Below are 7085 nucleotides of genomic sequence, written 5' to 3' on the forward strand. Positions count from 1 at the left end.
GAACTTTTTCAACTTACTGACTAAAACCCCGTACCCATTGGATAACAACTCTCCATTCCCTCATCTCCAACCCCTGGCAAATTCGATTCTACTCTCTGCTTCTATGAGTCTGACTATTTTAGATATAAGTGAAATCATGCAGTATTTGTTCTTCTGTGACTGGCTTATTTCACTTAGCATAATTTCCTCAAGATTTAAATTTCCTCAAGATTTATCTGTGCTGTGGCATTTGACAGAATTTCTTTCTTTTAAAAGACTGGATAACATTTCTTGGTACATAGATACCACACTCTCTTTATCCCTTTAATGTCAATGGACACTGAGGTTGTTTCCACCTCTTGCCTATTTGAATATGTTGCAATGAACATGGGACTGCAAATATCGTTCTGAAATCCTGTTTTTAAGTCTTTAGGATAAATACCCAGGAATGGGGTTGCTGATCATATGCTATTTTATTTTATTTTATTTTATTTTATTTTATACAAGTTAATATTCTCATATCTATTTTTATTTTATTTTTTTTTTATTTTTTAATATATGAAATTTACTGTCAAATTGGTTTCCATACAACACCCAGTGCTCATCCCAAAAGGTGCCCTCGATCATATGCTATTTTAATGTTTTGAGGAAACTCCATGCCGGTTTTCATATTACTGGCACCACCTTGCATTTCTACTAATATGCATAAGTGTTCGAATTTCTCCACATCCTGGTCAACACTTCTTATTTTCTTTTCTGTTGTTTTGTTGTTTGTTTGCTTTTTGATAATGGCCGTCCTAGCAGGTGTGAGGTACAAACTCACAGTGGGTTTAATTTGCTTTTCTCTGAGACAGAGTCCATATAATCCAGTGATCTGGGTGTATGTCTTTTTGCCAGTCCCATGTTGTTTGATTACCGTTTTGTTTTGAAATCAGTAAGTTTTGAAATTAGGAATCGTAAGCCCTCCAACCTTGCTCTTTGTTCAGTGTTGTTTTGGCTGTTCAAGTTCCCTTGAGATTTCCTATGAATTTTAGGATAGATTTTTCTATTCCTGCAAAAAAATGTCATTGGAATTTAGAAGGGAGCTTCATGAAATCTGCAGATCACCTTGGTTAGTATTGACATTTTAAGAATATTCAGCCATCCAATTTATAAACACGGGATGTCTTTTCATTTATTTATATCTTTTTAAATTGCTTTCATAAATGTTTTCTGGTTTCCATCGCACAAGTCTTTCACCTCATTATTTAATTCCTAAGTACTGTATTCTTTTTGATGATACTGTAACTGGGATTTTTTCTTAATTTCCTTTTTGGATTGTTCACTGCTGATGGATAGAAATACAGTTGACGTTGTGCCCTGCAACTTTATTGAATTTGTTTATTAGATCTAAGTTATTTTGTGTGTAATCTTTGGGAGTTTTTACATATACGATCATGTCATCTGCAAACAGACCGTGCTCACCCTTAGGATGAAACCCTCGCCATCGCAGGTGAAGCAGCAGAAAGTGAAGATCTTCATGCCATGACTGGAAACCAGATCTTTATGTCATCATCAGATCAAGCCTCATCTGAATTAAGCTCCATTGCTGGAAGTTTTAGTTATCTTAAGCCAAAAAGTCCCCTTTATTGTGTGAACCAATTTAAATGGAATTTACTGCTGTCACAAACAAAAGCATGATAGCCAACAGTCTTCAAATCTAGAGCTACAATCAGGCCCATATTATACTGCAAAAATCCAACCAAGCCCAACGTGCCTCATGTCCCCACAGAACCTGCAGACTTGTCGTTGCTGAAGAAAAACCGACAAGTAAATGAGAAAGAAATAATGGTACTAAAGACTAGGATTGGGAAAAAAACATATATATAGATCAGCAAGACATAGCTTCTGCACTTGAGGAATCAGAATCCAGGGGGATGTATATACACTTATATGCACACATATAAAAATATATATCCAAATGTTTGTTCAGTGAAGTAGCTCACTAAGAGGTGAGCAAGAATGGCCAAATATGGATTATGCTTCTATCCAAGTTTTCTTATTATTTCTTCTTCCTCTTTTCTGTCCTTTCTTCTCTTATCATTTTCTTAAAATTCTAAGATACGACATTTGGTTTTAAAAAAAGGTTGGGGGAAAAGTATAGTTTTCCAAATTCTGAAACATTCTCCTCCCATCCTTGTTAAAGGGGCTCTTTACTGAGCTACAGGGCACAACCCACGTCAAAATTTTTAAAAATATATATGTTTTTTCATGCTTCTGCTCATCAGATAAGTTGTTGGACTTCTGACTTTGGAAGCCCCTGGTGAATGGAGTCCTTGTAGTACACAAGGAGACTCTAAAACATTTCTAGTAGCTTCTCACCATAGTTAACACCAGATTCAGATTATTCGTGGTTTTGCCCTCTACTTTCATAATCTCTACCTCTTTGACCTTTTTCTTTTTCTTTCTTTTTCCTTCTTGCTCTTTTTCTCTCTCTCTTCCTCCCTCCCTCCCTCCCCCTCCCTTCCTTCCTTCTACCCTCTTTGCCCTGCTGACTTCATACTTTGAGAAACTGAAACCCCCAAATCAAATCCCCCCAGATATGAAACTTTTTAATAGTAATACCTGCCATTTATTTTATTCGAGTGTATTTTATGTTCTAGGCACTGTCTAAGCATTTTATATTTTACAACAGTCTTATAAGGTGCATTATCATTAGCCTCATTTTATAAATAAAAAACAATCCAAAGCATTACATTCTCACAGTTTGTAAGTATTGGATCTGGGAGTTGAACTCAGGCTGTCCAGCTCCAGAGTCTACATGCCCAGCATTATCTCATACTACCTTTATTTAGGTATCATGTATTTGGATACATGATATCTTGATGTCTTTTCCAGTGTATTTTCATAAAATTTTGCGTCTGATTTATGCTATCCTTTTGTTATTTACTCTGACATCATGTGCTCTCTATTTTTACCTGAATTCTATTCATCTACTTAAAATGACAACTTCTAGTGTGATGGAGTAAAAATTTAATCCCAGTATACATATTCTCTGAACTAAAAAATGTTCAGTAATATGAAAATTCTATGCATGGAAGCCACCTCCCACACACCTTTAAATGGAAACTGTTTATTCCCTTTCTGCTGGTTCTTTCTAATGTCCATGATGTTAACTCTAAGCCCTCCCCACTGAAATGAGAAATGTGTCTAGCTTGTTCCTTTCTCTCCCTCCTGCCTCTGATGCTCAGAAATAATGCTGTTACCATAAGGAAAGGGAAGAAGTCATTGCCACACTTGTGGGGCCGAATTTCCTCAGATTGTTTCTAGCATCTGGAGTGGAACTCAAATTTTTCACTGAAATGGTAGTCAATAATTGAGTCTTACAAACATTTCTCAAAGGAAAGCATCACCAAGCAATCACCTGCATCAGAATCACCAAGAGCGCCTGGTAAGCAGTTTCATGGACCACACTTCAGACCTACTGAATCAAATTCTCTATAGTGGGGTCCCCAAATCCACTATTTTAAGAAGATAATTTTTTTTAAATTTTTTTAACGTTTATTTATTTTTGACAGAGAGAGACACAGCATGAGGGGAGGGGCAGAGAGAGAGGGAGACACAGAATCGGAAGCAAGCTCCAGGCTCTGAGCCATCAGCCCAGAGCCCGACGCGGGGCTTGAACTCTCGGACTGCGAGATCGTGACCTGAGCCGAAGTCAGATGCTTAACCGACTGAGCCACCCAGGTGCCCCAAGAAGATAAATTTAAAACCCAGTGTTACCATGCCTTCCTGGAATTTAAGATTTGTTGCATCCTGCAGAAGGAATGTTCTATGGATTATCCTGGGAACTTGTGTAGCGTAACTAATTTAAGGTTAGGGGCTTTGTCACTTAAAATCCCCTACTGCCTTAGCAGAGGTTGGTTCCTGGTAGCTGGATGATTCTTTGCTGAGCAAAGTGATGGATATGAGAATATTACTTTTGGAGATAGAAGTTGATGTTCTATTTAATTATCCTTGTTACACAGGGAATATACAATGTGAGGGGTGAGCAGGAAGGGAGGGAAAGGAAGACAATTTAAGAAAGGAAATACCAGAAGGAAAGCTAGGTGGCTGGTCTCTGTGCTATTGGGGATGGCAGAGCATGATTGCCTGAAGGAATGGCCAGAGAGACCTGGGGGGAGGGACAGATGCAAAAGGAACTTTTCAAAGGAAATGCTGCAGGTAAGGGCATGAATAATCTCTTTGACTCCAGCAATATTCAGGAAAAATATAAAACCCCTGAGATGCGTGGGGCCATGAGCTCTCTTGAGAAAGCTGAGGATGACGTGGGTTTCCTCCAGGTTATCACAGGTCAGAGCAGAGTCCACCCACGTATGTCAGAAGTCGGCTGTATTTCCTGTGGAGTAACGGGTATGTAGAACCTGCAAAGCTATTTGACACATCCCCCGACCCTCCCAGGTCTCCAGCCTGTGTCGTTTGGTACTATTTAGGGGCTGGGGGAGGAGGCAATGGCCTGGGCTGGAAGGTATTAGGGGATCGAGATGAAAAGAGCTAGACAAAAACTGGGAGGCAAGATTCTGGTGGGAAGAAGGGGGGAGGCAGAAGTTGTGGCAGGTCAAAGGAGACAACTTGGAATTCAATAGGATTTCATACTCAGTAAATTAGTCACGTCTCTACTTAGTCTCGGCTTCTGCATAAGAGGACAACCGTGGGAGTGGAAGAGGGAGCTACTCGTAGTTCACCAAGAAAACAGGTATCACCTGGGTCTGTCTGGCATGAGGGAGCCTGGCTGTATGCTCTGCCCACTTTTGCAGGACTGCTCATGTCTGGCTGTCCTCCTTGTCCTCAAGGACTGTTTCCTCTCAGTGCTCAGTCTTTTATCCCTTGAATTCTCCTTAAAATATCATGGCCTTTAACATTCTGTCATGTTCTCTGTTTCTTCTCTCTGTGCTCTCCCCCTCTTTTTTCATATCCAGCTAGTTCACAGTCCTACCTCTTTATTATCTCTTTATCCTCTTATGTCCATTCCTGCTGTAGATTAAGGACCTGCTTATCACCCTCCCAGATTCCTACAACAGCCTCTGAAGAAGTGCCTTGGTCTCTAGTCCCGTCTCCGTTTCAGACCTGCTGGACGCAACCTGCTCGATACGTGAATAATTCTAATCATGTTGCTCTGCCTCTCACAGCTGCTCCGAAGCTTTCCATCCATTTCTTTTGTTTGTAATTTTTTTAATGTCTATTTATTATTGAGAGACAGAGACAGAGCACAAGCATGGGAGGGACAGAGAGAGAGGGAGACACAGAATCTGAAACAGGCTCCAGGCTCCGAGCTGTCAGCACAGAGCCCCACGCGGGGCTCGAACCCACAGACCGTGAGATCATAACTTGAGCCGAAGTCAGACACTCAACCAACTGAGCCACCAGGGCGCCCCGTCCCCATCCATTTCAAGTAAAGATCGAACAACTTCGCGTGGCCTAAAATACTCTTCAAAATCCCCTCCTCGAACCTCTTCAACGGCAATTGAAGTCTTCTTCTCCCTAAACGCTGGCTTTCTATGTCTGCCTCCTATTTTCTCCACCTCTGGCCTTCGCACATGTTTTCTCTCTGGTGATAGCACCCCCGCCTCCTGCACCACCCCATATTCACCCGGCTAACTCCTCATCAGCCTCATGTTTTTGGCAGACCTGTAGGAGATTCCGAAAACCTTTTTAAGTTCTAATGCTGTGAGATTCTTGTTGCAATATTCATGAGACACTATTCCCACATCATAACCTAACTACTGATTGCTTACGGACATTAAATTTGTTAATAAAGACAATGTGCCAAGCACTGAGTTAGGCCTTAGGAGATAAAGATGAGTAAGACATAGTTTCTGCACTTGAGGACTCACAGTCTAGGAGGAGACATGTGTGACTAAGTATCTTCCAATATGGCAAGTGTTATAATAGAGCTATAAAATCACCAATGAAGTCATGGCCCCTTTCCTAGGGGAGTTGGGTAAGACTTCCCAAATTAGTCAAACCTTAAACGCTACTTAAAACACGACAAAACCTAGGGACACCTGGGCGCCTCAGTCGGTTAAGTGTCCGACTCTTGGTTTCGCTCGGGTCATGATGTCACGGTTCACGGGTTCAAGCCCTGCATCGGGCTCTGTGCTGGCAGTGCAAAGCCTGTTCGGAATTCTCTTTCTCCCTCTCTTTCTCTGCCCCTCCCTGACTTGTGCTGTCTTTGTCTCTCTCAAAAAACAAACACCCCCAAAAAACAACCCAGTAGGATTGGCCAGGTTAAGAAGGAAACAAGAGAAAGTCTAGACAAAGTGTATAGTACATTATTATAATAATGGGCCTTAACATTGTTCTTTCATTTGCTAACACTTCTGCTTTGACTTCCTCACCATTTGCAAGGCCTTAACTTGCGGTATAGAGAGTGGCACCGGTTAATTTTTACCAGACCCATTTACTTATTTCACATCTGGGGTAGGGAGTGGCGGTGTGTTGGCGCATATTTATTGCCTGAGTGTTCCTGGTTCCTTTCTGTGTGGTCATAGACAACTTGGGAAGTTTCTTCATAAACGGCGGCATGTGCGAGTTTCAGTTGGCAAGACCACAGCTCTTTCAAACTTTGCTGATGCCTGGGTTGTCACCGTGAGAAACTTTCTGCCTCTTGGGTAGACTGAAATGTGTATCACATTCGGTGCCGGCGGTTTATTTGGGGTGTTTAGACATATTTACATTTTTGCTTAGGAAAGCATCTTTCTGAACTGTGATGAGAAACTGTGAATTCCACTAGGAAACAGGTCTTTATAATATTGGCAAGGTTCTCATGTTCCTGTAAGCTCTATTTAAATATCTTTGGGGTTTGTCTGTGGAACACATATGTTCTTATTAATTGATTACACATTAATAAAAATGATAACCAATTAGCAGTTGTAGATGATTGTTCAATGGAAGTGCTAGCATGATAAAACAGGCTTCGTTAAACCTCTGTTCCATTGAATCCTATTTACCCAAACAGAAACAGTTAAGACTTGCTCTACTTCAAAAAGGAGGTAATAGTTTACTTACACTGGCTGCGAAAGTAAATTACAGTGATGTTCTGCCTTTCCTTCCCTTCCCACCCCCTT

Source organism: Panthera leo, chromosome F3 (assembly GCF_018350215.1).
Source record: "Panthera leo isolate Ple1 chromosome F3, P.leo_Ple1_pat1.1, whole genome shotgun sequence".
NCBI classification, from domain to species: Eukaryota; Metazoa; Chordata; class Mammalia; order Carnivora; family Felidae; genus Panthera; species Panthera leo.